Below are 19,902 nucleotides of genomic sequence, written 5' to 3' on the forward strand. Positions count from 1 at the left end.
TTCATTAAATAGTTACATTATTGCCTCAAAATAAGCAACTGTTTCGTCATTCGAAATAAGCAACTTATTGTCCCTTCTTTTTTATGTGAAGCTATCCACTGAGAAAGAGATCCGAGAAGGAGTAAGAGTTTCATGAAACCGAGAAGTCATATATTTTCACGGTTCATCGAACAGTATAGTCGAAAGAAGACAGAATATGCGTAATACTTTTTCACTTTGATTAGTACAAACTTAAAAAGCATATCATGTTTTATTCATCTCCAAAAGATAACATCACTGCTCGATTAATTACTTTATAATTTGCCTCCATACCGAACTCCTTGATTTTTTTATGCGTTCCCTCTCGTTACGCTCAGGAATAAGGTCAAGTCGAATAGTATGATTCGTCATCATCTACTGTGATTTAATTTTGGCGTAACGCTTTTTCATTATGCAATTATACTATCATGGTTCAAACGCATTTGTTCACGACCATGATTAACCATCACTTTTTTAAACCCATCGCTTTCGCAACTGGCTAATTAGTTAATGCTATTCGTTAATAATTTAAAAACGAAACTTTAACAAACATTTTCACAAAGGAAAAGATTGTTTGGACCCAACTACCAACCCCTGTAATTATGTCCATTTATAATCGAATATTCTGTACAAGTAAAACTAAAGCTTCATTTAAACTTGTAACCGTTAAACTTGCGATGAGTCGCTGGGGTCGTCGGTCTTTTGGCTCAACCTTCGTAGTCATGTAGAGGGTAAGAAAATCAGGAATCGAAGATCAGATAACCATCTGATCGGTAACCACCGATTGTGAAGTTGAAAGTTGTACATTTCACACCCTGGCCTGACGAGGCTACAAGTGGGTTGCAGAGTTCTCAACCCATCCCGGCAAGGCCACAAGTGAGTTGCGGAGTTCGCACTCTCATTTGTTCGTTATCTGTCGGAGGAACAGAACACAAAAAATATAAGAAAGTGTCGATCGGCGGGTCACTGTGTACACTTTAAAATTATGCCCATTAGTAGCCGAATACTGTACATTAATGCGGGCGCGCTTTAGGTACTAGAAACGTGGTTGCGATGGTCAATCTCTCATGGTGGCGTTTGGTAATCGCGCAACCTAGATGTGCCAGGAATCCACTTACGTTGTGAGGCATGAAGCTTATCGATTGTAGGTTGTTAGACAGACACAATTTATTTTCTGCAAAGTATAAATGGCGTTGTAGAGGATTTTATATTACACTTACATTCTAATATTGCCCTTTAAACTGTACAAATATAACGAAAGATTTAATGCATACAAAACGTCCGTAAGAAAAAACTTATGTTATTCTAAACCTTGGACTTACATTTTAAATTTATCTAACTTTAAAAATACAAAACGTCCGTAATGGGAAACTTTGCCATTCTAAACTTAATCTTACGACATGCAGTGTATGGTGGTTGAGATTGGGTTGTTGCCGGCTCGAACTGCAGCAGGGTGTAATGGTGGCGGTCCATATCCTTTGGGGCTGGACTGTATTCGGATCCGGAGCTGATGGTTTCCTGTCCGTATTACGAAGACCTACTTACCGCCCGGTAGGGTTATGTGTAGCAGTCAGTGGTGGGTAAGTCGGTGCAGGTCGATATAAAATTCGCCCAAGTGTTGACCGCTGCTATGGGTCTGGTGAAAAATAAAAATCTCATGAAAAATAGAATTATCAGTTTAAATGATAATTTGCTGGTTTTAGTCTATGCGGAATTCGCAGTAAAAATATACATAATATCTTACAATGAAAATAATTAGAGATCTGAGGAACACCAATTTACTAAAAAATAGCTTGAAGTCGGTAATATGGACTGTTGCTACCGTGTATCCTATTAGATAACAGGAATGATGACATTTATTTGATGACATAAATGAATAACAAAAATGAAATGATGACATAAATGAGTAACTACATACAAATAGTACAAGAAAAATTGATAATAAATGTTTAACTTAAAGTAAATGAGATAATATAAAACAAAACATGATAACAGCAGTAAATAATTAACACTTGTACGTATTAAAATATTAAATGCGTATTATTTACTATTTTTTTATTTCATATACATATAGAAAATAAACAATAGAAGTTTAACTAATATTTAGCAGAGGAAAGAGAATATGTTGTTAGGACAGAATAAATAATATGTATGTATTTTGACAAGTACAAACATCAAGAATATACATAATTAATTGTTAACAACCTTAAATTTATTTCTCAATCTCTCCTAACCAAGCTAGACAACACATAGTATTACACAAAGATAAGTGATTGTAATAGTGCAAATTATTAATGAGAAGCACTGATCAATAAGAATACGCATAGCGCTTGAGTTCAGCCGCCATAGCGTTGTATACCCACTGATGTTAACTGTGATCGCGAATAAACACACAATGCACGAATATCTAAACAAACACTTTATTAACAGATCAACTCTATAATTGTTTGTATAACAACAAACGTGATTCGCAGATAAATGTAGACGACACATATCTCGATATGTTGCCCTTTCCCACCAGCTTTTAACAGGTGATATACATCATTTTACTCATTGTAACGTACTCAACACCAATATCATATCAGTGTTTGTTGGAAATTACATATTACCAAAATATTCATGAAAATATTGTTGATAACTGTGTGCCCGCAGCAACATGTTGCTACATCTGTCGCCTTATGACGATTGAATACAGGACTCTAATCGAATCAACTCTAATTTCTTCGTTAATTCTTATTAGTTGTTACTCTTGTATTAAAATTTCTTATTACTGTTTTATATAATGGGGAATCTATTTTATTAATGATACATATGATGTTTCTACTTTAGATCATCAGTTATTTTAGTATAGCTTTTGTAATTTTCTACTCTGACATAATTTCTATTCCTTTTTTGTCCAATCCTTATCGAAGAAGTTTATCACTTTTCCATAGTTTTCACTGTGCAGTGACATTTCTTCATAAATAGTCACAGAATGCATAAACTGATAGAAATTTGTTTATTACAAAAGAAGTGTCATTGATTAACCACTTAGGCATAGCCGAATTTTGCGCAGGCCCTGCTTCTCTGTACGGCAGAGTTTGACGCGAATTACGCGTAAGCCATACTAGTATAACAATGCGTGATGAAGAATGCTGTTCTCTACGCGAATAGAGATTGCCATGAAGTTTTTCATGAAATTATAATTTTTCCCAAAGATATGATACATATACTTTAACTCTGATAATTTACTTTTCAGGAATTCACAAAATATGTACAAATTTTCCAATGTTTCCAATATGCATCGTGTATTAGTGCAAGACGGTATTCCGTCCATAGTGCCCAAACTACTTGGTGTGATCTTTGTTTACATGTAATGTACTTTTTGTGGGATTTGTTAGTAGTCTTACAAAACGTGGTGAAGGTAAAAAAGCGCGAATTGAAATATATGAAAACAAACATACAATGGAAACGGTGAGCAAGTGAGTCAGTATGACGCGTTGTAATTTATGATGATATTTGCAACAGCCACTATACTAAACCATCGCGACGATTCGAAGAAAGAGTCTGGAAAAAAGACAAAACGTTCCACGACTATATTCATGAGAAAGTGATATTAGCGAATCGAATCACTATCGACAACGCCGAGATCATGGGCTACGTAGTCGACGGTATCTCACAAGTTGTCAGACTTGAATGTATGCAGCATGGCATAAGTTCACGAATTTACAATGAAAGAGCTGTTCCTGCAGGCGTTCAAAGAGATTTCTCTGCAGGACAAGAGTTTCCCAGAAACAGCAACCAGCTCGAAGAACGAAGACTAAAGTGTGGCACGGCGTAAGATGGATAAGAACTCTAAAGGCAATACAGGTGAAAGAAGCGCAAAGAAAGACTCGTATGCTAAGAGAGATCAAAGTGTGTTAAAACGATGTTTTAATTGCGGCATGAGAGATGACGTAAGCCTAGATTGTCCGACGAAAGGTAAAGGTTCAAAATGTTTTAAATGTAACGAATACGGTTACATCGCGCGTAATTGCATAAAAAAAATGATGTTTCGAAGAATAGTTGTGCAGTGTCTCAGTCGAGACTGAGTAAACATATTGACGTGTTGATTAACGATGTTCCGATTTAAGCGATTGAACGCGAACGCGTACATACATGAAGATCGGTTCACCGCGGGTCGAAAACGATATCACGCCGTTCCGCGGGACCGGCACCCAGGAAAACGCGACGCTATGCAACTTTCACGCGAAGCTAACGATCGATGATCACTCGTACGTGATACCGATTAATGTCGTTTCGGATGTACTGACGCGATATTCGCTGCTGATTGGTAAAGACTTTCTCGACGAGATCGAATTGAATGTTAAGCGCGGAAAAGCTACGATTAAGTCGTTGAACGAAAAAGATTGCAATTTTGCCGAAATCAAATCGATGTAGTCTATGAACAGAAAACCGGTAATGTAGATTTATCAAACGTTCAAGACGATTTATATAAGCAGGCGATACGAGAGCTAATAGACAATTACGAATTGAAACAAACGCAAGACGTGAATATCAAAATGAATCTAGTATTAAAAGACGAGGAACTTGTTTACTAACGAGCGAGATGATTGTCGACGCTCGAAAAGGATATAGTGAGCAAACAAATTGAAGAATGGCTCAATGACGGCATTGTGCAATCATCCGTTTCCGAATACATGAGTCCGTTTTGGTGAAAAAGAAAGATGGATCGAGCAGGTTCTGTGTTGATTTCCGGTTGCTAAATAACAAGATTGTCAAAGATCGATATCCTCTACCTCTACTAGAAGATCATTTGGATGCACTGCAAACTGCAAAGGTATTCAGCACGTTAGATTTAAAGAACGAGTTTTTTTCACGTGCAGATGGAAGAGTCAAGTCGAAAGTATACCGCGTTTATAGTTCCCAATGTGCATTACGAGTTTCTCAGAGTGCCATTTGTAACCCACCCGTGATCTTTCAAAAGTTTATTAACGCTGTATTCCGAAATCTTATTAACAAGCATGTGCTATTGGTTTATAACGATGATCTAATAGTACCCTCAGTCGATTTTGAAACAGGATTGAAAAATCTTGCACAAGTATTAGAAGTTGTCAGTCGAAACGGTTTGATCACCAATTGGAACAAGTGCAGTTTACTGCAAACGAAAGTAGAATATTAGGTTACGTTGTCGAAAACGGATGCGTTAAGCCATCAAAGCGAAAAACAAAAGCTATAAAGAAATTTCCGATACCCATGAGCGACAGGTTCAATCTTTTCTTGGGTGGACAGGGTATTTCAGGAAGTTTATACCAAGATATTTGATAATCGCGCGATCACTGTCAAATTTGCTGAAGGCCGATTCGAAGTTCAGATTCGATACGAGAGAGAAAGACGCGTTCGACCGATTGAAACTCATGTTAGTTAACAAGCCGGTATTAAATCTTTACAAGGCTGGGGCTGAAACAGAATTGCATACGGATGCATCGATACACGGGTATGGCGCGATTTTGCTGCAACGTGGTAGCGACGATGATAGCTTACATCCGATATATGTATTACGCGAGAGGAAAGACGACCCTCGCCAAAGAAAATTATACGAGTTTCGAGCTTGAGGTTCTCGCGATAGTCAAGGCGTTGAAAAAGTTCAGGGCTTGCATGGCATCGCTTTTAAGATTGTTATAGATTGTCGCGTATTTGCTTTGACCATGGCGAAAACGGACTTATGCGTACGCGTGGCATGATGGGCATTTCTGCTTGAGGAGTTCAATTATGAAATCGAGCACTGCTCAAGAAAGAGCATGCCCCATGTCAAAGCTTTGAGCCGACATCCGCTGCCGACGTGTCTGCAACGTGATTCAACGAATGAAAGAGAAGGAGATCGAAGGGTATGTTATGAGAAGCGGACTATTGTTCAAAGAAGTGGACGACGATTATTATTTGGTAGTTCCGAAGACGATGCATTCCCAAGTCATACGAAGAGCCCATGAAAGAGGACATTTTTCAATCGCGAAAACAAAAGCCATAGTCAAATGAGATTGTTACATACCCAATCTGCAAGTGAACACAAAAAAGATTGTTCACAATTGCATAAGTTGTATTTTAGTCGAGAAAACACAGGGAAAACAAGGATTCCTGTTACTATCGATAAGGACGAGTTTCCACTGGACACCTTCCACATTGATCATCTGGCTCCGTTGACCACGACGAAAAAGAGCTATAAGCATATATTCGTGGTTGTCGATGGTTTCAATAAGTTCACGATATATCAATTATTTGTTATTAACTTAAACCGAGTGAATCAAATTTATTCGATACTTGTATTCGTTATTCGAAAGGAGTAAAGAATAAAATATCGAAAATTGTTCGGGTCTCCCGTTATAAAAATACAAAGTAACAGATTCGCACATTTTGAAGGAAAAATAATTTCTCTATTTGTCAGAAAAGATTTGAAATCTAATAATTAACAGATTTATTAACACCTGTTTCCTTTAAATGGAAAAAACATGTAGACATAATTTAAATTAGACTTACCTATTGTTTAAAAATATTCCTGCTTCAATGAAAATGTGTCCTTGTGACTGGGTCATTTCACCTGTCTTGATCAACCGTGCATGTACACATATGCATATACGCACACATATGTTTATAGGGAATGATATAAAAATTTCCTTTCTTAAAAAAAGCTTATGTACAAAATTTGGCGTGATTTAGAGCATGATGATTTTCTGAAGAAAAGCTAATATTACTAACAGTTACCGACGCAGTCGATTTTGTACCGAAATTGCATCTTTACACTTAGCCGACCTATCGGTAGATCTACCCATTTCCAAGCTAGTCGGTGGCCGACCGATCTATCATACAGGTATGGATGACGTAATTGCCCGGTATGGGTGGATTACATGATAGCTGATTAGTCCTCGGATCACCTATCATTGATAACTTAAGGTCATAGGTGATCAGTATTGTTCAAGCTGCCTGGTATTGGTGCATTGACATGATTGGTTCGCGGTTTACTCATCATTCTTAACTTGATAAATGTCAAAAGTGTTCAGTACTGTTCAAGCTCACGAAGTGTTCGGATCGACCGTGACATCTCCTACCGGCGCAAGTCAAAGCGTTAATTAACCGATCGTGTATTCATCTCTGTGTTACCTAGTGTATTAGTGCAAGTGTCTAATGTGTTTTATCAAGTTTTTTAGTATACGTATAGAAGTGTATTAACACGTTCCCTGCCAAGCCGTTTTTGCCCAACTTGCCGTACAGGCCATTTGATGTTTAGACTAAAGTTTGGTAAGTTTGATAAGGGGCATACTCTATGTGTTGACAATTGGTATTCTAGCATAGATTTAGCCGAAAAGTTTGTTGCTAGAAATACTCATGTAATAGGGACGATTCGTTCAAATCGTCGTAAAATCTCCAAAGATGTGGTCCAAAGGGAATTACAACAAGGAGAAGTTTTTGTAAAAGAAAATAGAGATGAATAACACTAATGAAATGGGAGGACAAACGAGATGTTCTAACGTTATCTACTAAACACTCTGTAGAGACGGTTATTGTTAGGAAAAACGGATCTGATAGGGTTAAACCGAAACTTGTAATTGTAAACCGTTTCTATGCAGCTCTTGCTTTAAAAAAGTCAAACATATGTAATTATTAGTTATTGTACATATAATGATTAAACAAATTTATGTGCTTTGTTCTATATTGCATTTTTTACAATGTCTCATCCTTTTAATGGAAATATATTTTATAGAATCAAATTTGTCATAAAATGTATGTTTTCAGTGCTTTAAATGAATATGTCAGCGTGTACCATTTATGGTACACGTGGCCTGATGGTCAAGTTTAACGTGTACCATTTATGGTACACGTGGCCTGATGGTCAAGTTTAACGTGTACCATTTATGGTACACGTGGCCTGATGGTCAAGTTTAACGTGTACCATAAATGGTACACATGGCATGGAACGTGTTAACGTATGTTATAGTGTGGTTCCTCATATGCCTGTGGTTCCACTAGTGTGTTTTATTGTGTGATTGTGAATGTGTATACGGATACATTAGTATGTTTTATGCTGTGGTTATTTAAATGTTTTACCACTGTTTTATACAAACTTTACTGGGTTTTATAAAGTGAATACTTACGTGTATTCACCAGTTTTCTGTACCAGTGGACAGAAAACCGTGTGCAATACCAGAATGTTTAATGTCTGGTAAAAAGGGTCATCTAAGGTAATTAGCTTTTCGTTAGTTCGCCTTCGCACAATTTATTGCACGGTCAAGCCTAAACGGGACAATGGGCAATCCAGGTGAATTCGAGTCTCGCAGCTATCGGCTGTCGTATAATTGATTGTTTCGAAAAACCCGTGGGGACGTTCAAAAATGGCAATCAGACTCGGGGAAGTAGTTCAAACAATATGCACACTTTTGTTAAAATATCGAGCCATGGGGTGGGTAAAGGCAGAGTGGTTTTTGGAAAGAAAACTATGTTTGACCCGTGAGCATTTTCGTGAGAGCTGCCGGACAGTAACCATCGAAATGTCTCTGCAAAGGACTAACGCAGAATTTTATATTTTTTATATTTTTACGTCGAGTGCAAGAGGAACGCGAGGTAGTCGAAGAGTTCCATGAAGATGGAACGCTAAGCATAGGAGACGTCGCTCGCCGTTTAGGGTAAATAATGTTAATGGTATTTAAACGTTAATATTAAAGTATTCTTCTTCATTTATTAATACATTCCTGTATTTTATTTCAGTGTGAATCGCTCCGCGGTACATCGAATTCTTCAAGAGAACGAGATGCACCCGTATAAGTTTATACGGCCGCATAATCTAAATTCTGAGGACTTTTCACAGCACTTGCAGTTTTCAACATGGATCTTGGGAGATTATTATTAATCACAGGAGCAGTCCAGGACATTATTAAAATAATCGGCCCCTTTCGGACACCCTCGGAGGCATCGGGAGGGCCAATACCTTTTACCAGGGATTCTCCAGAAAGTGAAAGTGAAAACAAAAGTGTTTTGAAATAAAGACAGTGCAGTGACCTGTGAGTGCCACCAGCTGTGTTATAAGGTGCCAATGTCTGCGACAGGTCAACATCGGCAGGACGACCCGTGGCAATTACCCCCATCACTTTGACTCTCGGATTATTAGCAAACAGGATTATTTTCAAAGAGTGGGTGAGTCTTATTTTAATAAATTTCCTGTAAATTAGTAGAGACGTTAATACATTTGTTAGATCTCACATTGAAACTTTTTTTTATCACAAACAGAATAAGTATTTCCTATTAAAATACGTAAATTCGTTGGCCAATATTATTGTCGGAAATAAAACAAAAAAATTTCGATATTTAATGTCATATTCCTTGTCGATAACGAATTGCAGTATTCAATAAATTCCATTTGCATACTTTATGTCAATTACACATAACTAATTCCGATCCTCCTTCATGAGGAATGAATAAATGAACATTACTTTTAATTATTCTGTTCGTTATTTAACTGAGTTTCGATGTAAAGACTTCTTATTAGACGTTAAGACAGTTCCGAGGAAAACTCAGTTGACCGCGCTCGCACTCCGGCGACCGGCTCGAAGCTTTCGCTCCCGCTTCTCGGCGCGCGTAATCCCGGAGCTCTGATTGGTCCGTGTTTTTCGTTAATAACTCAAAAACGACGCTTCAAACCCGATTTTTGCAAAGGGAAATCTTGCTTAGAATCACGTCAGCTACCTCCCATTTCAGGGACCTACACGAGTTGTGAGACACCCTGTATAGTTCCTGTCCATTCCTTTCTTACATCCCCGCGTCTAAGGCAAGGGCCTGCTAGTACGCCTTACTGATGAGTCCACTAGCAGACGAAACGTTCTCTCTCTCCTTTACTTTTCTGAGCCTCCCTACCATAGCTAACCGAACCGCCAAAACCTGGTTTTATGGTGTACGCGTTTTTATATATTTTTAAGTTTTTCATCGAATTTTAAACAATATTTACCAAAGTGTTTCAACGTACTTTTTCAAATGTTTTCGTATGTTTGTGCAAATGTTTGGACGTGTTTTCGTATTGCATGCTGGTATTTGTTTGCATGTTACCTATTTGTAAATATGTTTGTTTATTATAATTTATGAATTTATGAATATGAAGAGTTCTCTAACGTGCTTTGACTTTTTCTGCTTTTAAAAGGACGTTTCTATGCAAAGCCGAGGTACCTAATACAAGAAAGCAGCCAAACGATGTCTAACGATGCGATCCGAATGCAACCGATCGATCTGAGGCGCGTTACAAGCTAAGTGATGTGAGTCAGCAATCAGTGAGTCGTATGCTTTATGGTTCCTCCGGTTACCACCATGTCATAGGACGAATGCGGCGTCTCAGCCGATAAAAAAAATATGTGTCTCTTATTTTTGCCTACTTAACAAACGTATGAAGTTTCCTTGTGTGAGGTTTGTGGAATGTAGGGTACGAAATATGTAATTATTTAGAAACAGCTAAAACTTTCCGGGGAATAAACTATATGAATGTCATGGTTATACTGAATATATACATATATATATATATATGTAGTATAGTAGCAATAATACATTTTTGCTAATAATTTTTTAATAAAAATCGAACGACGGGAAAAAAAACTTTTTAATGTTACTCAAAAGGGTGACCTTCGAAACATGTATGAAGGTGAAGGTCAATAATACTGTCTCTCCAAAACGTAAATTTTACCGAATTTTTTTACAATTTCGAAAAGATCATTTCAAATCACGGCAATGCGGGAGAATGCAACGCGAAGTATCTGATCAATTTACTTTTTTTAAATTCTCGACTTATTGTTAGACCACTTTTATAACAAGGGACAAATATAGATCTGAAGTCTGAAATCTTTCATTAAGTTACTGGTTCTCGACCATCAGATTCTCGAAACCTGTTTTAAGTTTAATGAGTTAGCGAAAATTGGTGCTCCTTATCGAGTAACCTGGGCTCCGAACCTCTGATAATTATATTAATAATTAATCATTCTAAACCTAATATAAATAAATTTTTCCCTTTTACTACCCACACGGATGAGATAAGGGGTTGAAACTTGGTGTGAGATGTTTTTTTTGGATATGCTACCGATTGATGAATTGGATTTCTCATTCGACTCAGGGGCACATTTGACTACCTTATACGGCTATACCCATTTATCTGGATAATGATCCAAAGCACAAAGCTCTAGTAGTACAAAAATATTTGTTATGTCATCGTCCAAAAATTTTACATACACTTCCACAATCCGTAGACATAGACCCGATAGAAAATGTACAAAATACATACAAAAATTAGAAAAATTATATTAAAAAAAAGCATATAAAAGAATTAGAAGAAAATATTATTGTACAAAAAATGTTTGTAACTAAATATTGAAATTGCAGCTTTTCCTGCATTTTATATGTAAATTCTTTATTTTTCATAAAATGTTAAAACACTAATCTGGCGTAAAAATATGATAGCATTTTGTTTAAAATGTATTGTATTATACTTTGAAATGTATTAAAAAATAATTGCTTATTTGTTGCGCTAAGGAGTTTCTTCTCGAGTTGCCATTATTGATCAAATTACTCAAACTAGTATTTAGCAACAACTATTTATTAATTAAGTGAACAAAAAGCTATATTCCTAAGACGCGTGTTCTCTTTGAGTTCTCGCACTATTCTGATTTTAAAATTTCCCGGTTGCTCGCAACTACTGGAAGTCTTGACCATTCGATTGCATTCATCCAGCTTGACGCCTTCCGCGAGCCGCTATAGTTCGTGGTCAAAACCAGTTTCACATCATTTTATTGCGTCGCTCGCTTCACGTTACAACATTGTCCTGTCCCAGGTTCAAAATGGTCAAGAGAAGGTGATTGCCTACTTTTCGAAGATGCTGGGAAGATGCTGATCATTATCTCTATGGTCGAAAATTTGTAGTGAGAAGTGATCATGCCTTATTAAGATGGTATCTTTCATTCAAGAGACCGGAGGGACAAACCGCAAGATGGATAGAGAGGCTTCAACAATATGATTTTGAAATTAAACATCCAGTTGGAAAGAACCATGGAAATGCGGACAATCTCTCAAGGAGACCCTGTAAATCGACGAATGTGTAAACGCACAGGAAGAGGACGAAGATCTTCAAGTTATTCGAAAATACAAGAAGAAAGGAAATAACCAATTTGGCAGGAAGTTTCCGCTCTTTCTACTGGAGCGAAATATTTTTGGACCATTTCGGATTCGTTGGAAACAGAACAGGGTTTGCTGCTCTGAAGACGGGAATCCGTGGACGGAAATGAGATTACAATATTAGTAATAGTGCCAAGAAGTAAGGTCAAGGACGTGCTATCGTTCGGTAACAAATTTGCGCTGATTGTGGTGGACTATTTTTCAAAATGGCCGGAGATATTTCTTTTACCAAACCCACAAACTACAATTGCAGAAACTCTTCTTCGTGAGATGGTTAGTCTCACTCTTTTTCATGAGACGATTAGACATGGTGTGCCGCTGGAGTTGCACTCTGATCAGGGTTGGAGTTTTAAATCTTGCATTTTCAAGGAGCTAATGAAGATACTGGGAATAAAGAAGACAAGAACAACTCCTTTACACCCTCAGTTAAATGGACTCATGGAGAGGATGATTAGAACCTTGTTGCAATATTTGTCTTAGTTTGTTGCTGAAAACCAGAAAGACTGGCATAAATGGGTTCTGATGTTCCTCTTGGCCTATCGTTCTTCACGACACGAAGTTACCCAGAGTTCTCCGTCAATGGTTCTCATGGGACGACACTTGCGTTTACCCACGGATATCCTAAGAGAACTGGTGCTTCATATACGAAAAGAAGAAAATGACTTTATCGAGAAAACCCGAAAAACAATCGTGGAAGTACATCGCTTCGATCGTCAGCGTGTGCAGGTCTGTGCTGAGAAGATGAAGACATGGTACGATTCTCTGTCAAAACCATTTTCTTTTATGCCAGGAGAGAGAGTCTGGTTTTGTAATCCTCGAAGACCAAAGGGGAAGCCCCAAATTACAGTTTGATTGGGAAAGACCTTATGTGGTAAAGGATCGGTTGAACGAATTAATTTATCGAATAGTTCGTCTTCCGAAGTCCAAACCTAAGGTCGTAAATGTCAATCAGCTTGCTCGCTACCAAGCTTCACATCCCCCATGAATGAAGAATAGCTAGAAATAAAATTTGAGGAAGATGTTCGGAATCTTCGCCCAAGAAGAGGACGCCTCGTCGCAGGAGGCTACGGTGAGAATTACTTACTGGATGCGGACTTTCCTTTTTCGTGAATCTGTGCAGATGAGGACGTGCGATTCTCGTAGGAGAGTCACCCCTCAGTCATAATTCTATTCTGATAGAGTTTTGGCGGTCGGAATGCGAAATTATGGAGAGTTATTCCGTGAGATAGGGAGAATCCACATCTCAGAAGTCTTCAAGAAGAAAGTGCACAAGTCTCAAGTACCAAGGGGAAGGGCGAGGAGCAGTCTGTACATCGTTTTCCTCAAAGGGGTTAAGGACAACGGATCCATCGTCAGGAAACCGAAGTGAGTGAACACCGGCATCTTGCTCAAGGTTTTTGTATAGTTTTCCTTGAGACAATGGACGAAAGTCAAGACATTAACTGTCTGATAAAGGCCACTCAAGTAAATATTTCAATTTAGCAGTTTACTTCCTTTGCAGACAGTGGTGTGCAGGTTCTGACCAAATTCGCGAGAGTTCGGAGATTAGGAAGATTGATTTGAAGATGGTTTATCTGCAATTAACTTGCCGCAGTCGGGATGACTGCTTTTTGAGGAAATGGGGGCAATGTTGCGACGTGAAACTAGCGACGCGGTATAATGATGTAAAGCTCGTCTTGACCACGAACTGAAGCGGTTCGTGGAAGTCGTCAAGCGAGACGAGTGCGATCGAGTGGTCAAGACTTCCGGTAGTTGCGAGCAACCGGGAAGTTTTAAAATTAGAATAGCGGCAGAACTCAAAGAAAACACATGTCTTAGGAATATAGCTTTTTGTTCACTTAATTAATAAATAGTTGTTATTAAATACTACTCTAACGAATTTAATCAATAATGGCAATTCAAGAAGAAACTCATTGATGCAACAATATTTTCAATCAACAATAAATGATTCATGTTTTTGTAAAATAAACAATATGATATATAAATCACCCCTTTCTGTATACAATAGCAAATGCAGATGTACTGCAGCCTTCGAGTGTTCACGTGTAAGTACCAACCGTTTTTCCGTCTTAATTCAAATTTTCGAGAAATTTGATTTTGATAAAAGTAATGCAATATTTGAACTTTAAAGATATTTTGTGACAACCGTTATTTAATTACTTTAAATACATAATTATACTATAAAAATAGTTTCGAATAGGATGATGTAACAGTAAAATTTTTGGTAATCTAGAATCTAGACCTTTAGAAACTAATAGATCTATTCTAAAATGAATGATAGATCAAATGAACGATACGACACGAACGTTAAATGAACGATAGATAGAATGAAATGAATGATCTATTCTAAAAGGAATGACAGATCTCTTCTATACGTCATCTATGATACTGCATTCTCACTGTTATATCGACGCGAGATGCCGTATTGTTGATGCAAGTTGTCTCTCTGTAGCGCTACTAATCAAGTACAAACTTAACATTTTGTTAGGAATTTTACCTTTCCTTCTGTTTTTTACAGCCTGTCAAAGATAGGATGTTATCGTTTCCACTTTTTTTAATGCTGTCATTACTTGCTTGCTTGTTTCTATGTCAAAAAACTAACAAACACCTACATATCATCTAATCATCTAATCAACTCATCTAATTATGAAGTTCTTTTTAAATTAATAATATAAGTTTGGCTTAAATTTGACAGAGAAATAAATTCAGAAAAATCTATAGAAAGCAGAATTATTTCTTATTCACGATGATTAATTACTGCGGTATTCATCTTCTTTAAACAAAATCTCAACCGTTCATGTCGGTTATAGTTTTTAATGTTTGTGACACACCATTGTTCAAAACGATCGTAGATCTTCACACGGTTTATAATAAATAGCCTTCGCTTTAGTTACGACTGATACAGATCATTCACTTCTTAACCCATTTGTTTCCACAAGCATTTTTTTTTAAAAGGGGCAATGATGTTTAAACAGATATTTAATACAACTTTATTGAGTATATAAAACCTTTTGTTATCATAAAAATAATAACACGTCTCTTCATATTATAAACTTTAGTACTGTACTCATATGAGTATATTGGGAACACACGTGTACTTACATTTCATGTTTTATGAAAGTCAATGAACGCAGTGTACTCAAATGAATACACTTTCAATTTGACTCGTTAAAAAAGGATTAGAGAAAATACACTATGTTCTAAAATGATATATTGTCAGATTTATGCTGCTACTCTGGTTCATGTCACACGATATACATACAGTGCCCCCAAGATAGCGTGTAGCTCGAAAACTATGGATTTTTCATGTGAATATAGATTCAAAGTTTCTTTACCATTTTATAATTAATACTTTTGTTTTCAGGATATAGGTAAGAACAGCCAGTGATTAAACAAGTTGTCAATGTTATATTTAGAGATGGCGTGAACTGCTACTTTTGAATCACACGCGATTCGATTACGTTCATTCCGAATCACGATGATTTTTTACAGTAATTCGTGATTCTTTGTGATTGTTTCTGATTGGTAGAGTGCATTTTTTACATTTTACATGTATTATATATATTATATTGTAATATGGTCTAATAATTGTAAGTACAAGTTTAATTTTTAATTTCTTTAAACTTCGTTTTAAGTATGTTCATCAAATTTTTCACCAAAATAACGTATACGCAAAACTGTCCTGTTTTAGCTTTAAATTGTAACTTATTTCTTATTATCTTTTAAAGTAATGTAATAACATAAATGTATACAGAATGTTACGCGCACGATCAAAATTACCGAAAACTTCGAACGCGTGACTCTACGGCGTTTTACGGCGATAGAGTTGGTTGGTTGTTAAAAGATGAGAATACTGTTAACTTGGTAAATAACGATTTAATGTTTAAAAAACACTTAAACTAAATAACAAAAATGTCTGTGTTGTACTGTATTACCGGATTCGTGAATGTTAAAGTGAAATTGTTAAGATTGTAAAGTCTACGTAATGTAAAAATGTTCTAAGTATAACTGTAGATTGTGATCTCTACTGTACGGAAGATCTTTACTGTAGATAGTTTTCCGCGAGAGTTATGTACTGTGATAGAATGTTTTAAAGATCTTTACTGTTCGGAAGAATGTTTGCGAGTGATCTGAACTGTTCGAAAAAATGTTTGCGAGAGATCTGAACTGTTCGAAAAAATGTTTGCGAGTGATCTGAACTGTTTGAAAAAATGTTTGCGAGTCATCCTTCCGGACTTGTCCCGAAGAAGGAAAACTATGGAAAATGACAAAATGGGGAAACTGTCCTGATTGGCTTTGCTGTTTGCCAATAGTAATGCTTAAAAAAGAACACCACCCTACCCCGTGCGCCCTTAGCGCGATCCGTGCGGAGTACGGGGTGTGAAAAGAAATCGGACGTAAGATAGAATTTCCGTTGGGTTCCCAACAAGGGGACCTGGTTTATGTCTCCTAGGCCCTGTCCTCGGACCCTCAGGAAATTCACGTTTATGGCACTGGCAATTAGCTGTTGAGACCGTCGAGAGAACTTAGACATAGAAATCGTAAATCTAAAAAATACAAAAGACTCTCAAAAACAGCTCTGGTACTTGCATGCCATGAACGCGCTAGCAACGTGCAGGCCAAATGTTAGTCCAGTGTACAAATTGCTAGCTGCCTTCGTGAAAAACAAAGTTGTAAATCTAAAATCTCTAAAGAAACTGTAGGAAACGCGATTTCTAATATGTACCGTGAAACACAGAATGTCATATAAATATGTATATAAAAGCTTAATATGGTATAGCATGAACCACTTCTAAAACATCATCTTCCGAATCATTGTATAAAAGAAGTTTTCGTTAATCACGATCGTCATCATCGTAATCACTGCTGGGTATTTTGCACGCCATCTCTAGCCATATTATCCTAGGTCGGTATTTGGAATTTAAATAAAGAGACGTAACAAGACAAAAATGCACAGATGTTTATAAAAAACGATACTCAAATATCAGTCGTCGATGTCGCAGTGCATTTAGCATAATGCAATATTTAAAATAATATTAAACATGTACGTCTTTTAGTAGCTGTTGTTCACACTTGAGAGTCAAAAATGGTCCACAACATTGAAGACGAAGAACCTAACTTATAAAATATTTCGAGATCTATTCGTTGTTAAATAAATAGTGAATTTGTGGATCAATCTTTTTAACGGTAAAGATACTAACCAATATAAATAACTACTATGTATAACGCGTAAGAAAATTATAATTATAATTATATCAACATAGGGCTAACACTTAATAAAAAAAATTATAACAAGAATGCATAATGACTACTTTGACGTTTAGTATCAAATACAAGATATTCCAATTTTGTCTATATAATTATAGTAATATATTCTATAAATAAAAATTAAGAAAAGTGTTTATATCAATATGGATTTTTGAATGCATTAACCCTTAACGGTCACCCTGGGGTATGAAATAATCACAGATTATTTAGCTTCAATTTTAGCCACTTTACATCCTAAAAATTGGAATAAATAACCTTTTTGAAATACCGGTATTTTTACTATATTTTTGCTGAAACTGTCACATCTCAAGGGTGTTCAGCTACAATAACAGCTACATTTTAACTTTTTATATTAAAAACAATAAAATTTTTTATTTTTCTGTGCAAACCGCCGTTTTTTCAATCTTTTTTTTCATATTTAACGTTTATATTTACTAGAATCAGTTATGATATATAAAACAACTTTCAAGGATTATTTATAATGTTTTTTCAAGTTAAAATAATGAGTAGCTTCTTTGTAAGAAACATTTTTAATGGGTGAGGTTTAAACATCCCAGTGTATCAGGTACATTATTCTGATGAAATGTGCCGTTAAGGGTTAAAAGTTATTAAAGAAGATATGAAAGTCGACAATTTATGGTATTAAAGGAGAAAATTGTCCATTAGCATTTCGTTATACCTCATAATCTTTCAATAAAACATTTAAGAGCTCATGTTCATATAAGCACTTTCCTTTATGCACGGACAAAATTGGGACACATTATATGCGGCACCGAAAAACAAAATATTGTGTTGTCGTTTTGTACTTTTGTAATAACTTCTTAATAAAATGATTAAAGCATTATATTATGCTTTTTATAAGCATTTAATATAACGTCGTTTTATTAATTTTGCGAAAGGAATATTGATAAAGTTTGAAACCCAGTATATGTAACGAATGGTCTCCGTTTGCATACGTTATATAAATAAGATTATCTGGGCGAGGATTAAATCTATTCAACATACAATATAGCCAAATGGCAATATCAAATGGCGAGAAAATAGAATGTAAGAGTTCGAACCACTGAAATTACAGGATAGAATGAAAAGATCCCGTAGCTCTTGTAGAAGTCCTGTTTCCTGGCTGCAACAAACCGGAATCACCCAACGGGAGCAGCTACGTCGGCAGTTGCACGACAATTGGCAATCGGTCGAAAATAATAGGTTGGCGGTCGATTGAGGGGGGAGGGCTTTTTGGCTCGGTTGGGCTGCACCAGGGATGGAAACAGCGTGAGGTCAGAAAAAAGAGGAACGGGCGTGCTTATCGTGCATCGTCTCCAACTACCTCGAAACGCTTCTCCACGGTAAGCTAAGCCTGAACCGTGTCCCTCCACCCGGCCGTACTTCTCGACATGCCTCGACCAAGAGTACCTCAGCTGACGTTCGCAAAAACATCATCACGACACGTGTATCGTCGTGTTATACCCCGCTTTTACCCGCAGGATCATCGTTTTCCTAATTTCATTTTTCACCGTGCCAGAGGTACATTCGAGTGGAATATAGGCTTCTTAGGGTTCGACAATTTTTACATTTCGGATTTTTCAATTTTTCAAAATTTCAATTTGTTCCATCCCCAGTTTTTCAAATTTTTAAACCTCTAGCCTCAAATATTTGAATTCTCATATTTTTAGAAGCTTGAATTTTAAATTACATGGGACTGAAATTCCTGAATTCTTAAATTTTCAAGTTCCTAAATTTTTAAATGCCTAATTTCTCATACTTCTAGATCCTCAAATCCCAAATTACTTTATTCCTAAATTCTCAAGTTTCTAAATTTCTAAACTTCAAATATCTAAATTTCCGTATTCATTGATTCTTAAATCCCAAAGTTTCGAAATTCTACATATTTAAGTTTCTAAGCTTCTAAATCGTTAGGCCTCCAAATCCTTAAATTTACAAATTTCTATGTTACGAAATGTTTAGGTCTCAAATCTCTAGATCCTCCAATCCTAAGGTGCCTTATTCGTGAGAGATTTTTACGCTAAAAACTCGTAGGGGAATTATTTTTTATTATATCAGAGTATTACAAACCTTGGTAATTTCTAACTTAACAGATGAATAATACAAGGGAACAGAACAGATGCTCATGGAGTGTGTAATGTGGCAACATCTGCCACCACGTTCTCGCCAATTTATTTTTTCTCCTAAACTAGCCTAACTTTCTCCTTCATTTAAATGTTTTTAAGCAGTTCTTGCCTTCAATTTATTCAGTGTCCCATGCAAGTTTGGCAGCCAAACTTGAACGAGACTACGCTTTCCGTTGACTTTCTCTTGCACCCCTTCGACTTTCCACTTTATATTTCTCCTTCTTTCCTATTTCTATCCGTTTTCGAAAAAAGGTATAAAACTGTGGATATCGTATTGTTCAAGACAGTCGTATTTTTGTACAGATACTATACACTCACT

The 19,902-nt window shown here is 36.5% G+C and overlaps 1 long non-coding RNA gene across 1 annotated transcript; it reads left to right on the forward strand.

Moving 5' to 3' along the window:
• The first annotated feature begins 2,116 nt into the window (after nucleotides 1–2,116).
• LOC143265477 (uncharacterized) lies at nucleotides 2,117–18,306 on the forward strand. Its single transcript, XR_013040075.1, has 4 exons — nucleotides 2,117–8,672; nucleotides 8,755–9,180; nucleotides 10,178–13,554; nucleotides 13,691–18,306. It is a non-coding gene; the product is annotated as an uncharacterized LOC143265477 (long non-coding RNA).
• Nucleotides 18,307–19,902: the final 1,596 nt, after the last annotated feature.

The sequence above is a fragment of the Megachile rotundata genome, chromosome 12 (genome assembly GCF_050947335.1).
Source record: "Megachile rotundata isolate GNS110a chromosome 12, iyMegRotu1, whole genome shotgun sequence".
Taxonomy (NCBI): Eukaryota; Metazoa; Arthropoda; class Insecta; order Hymenoptera; family Megachilidae; genus Megachile; species Megachile rotundata.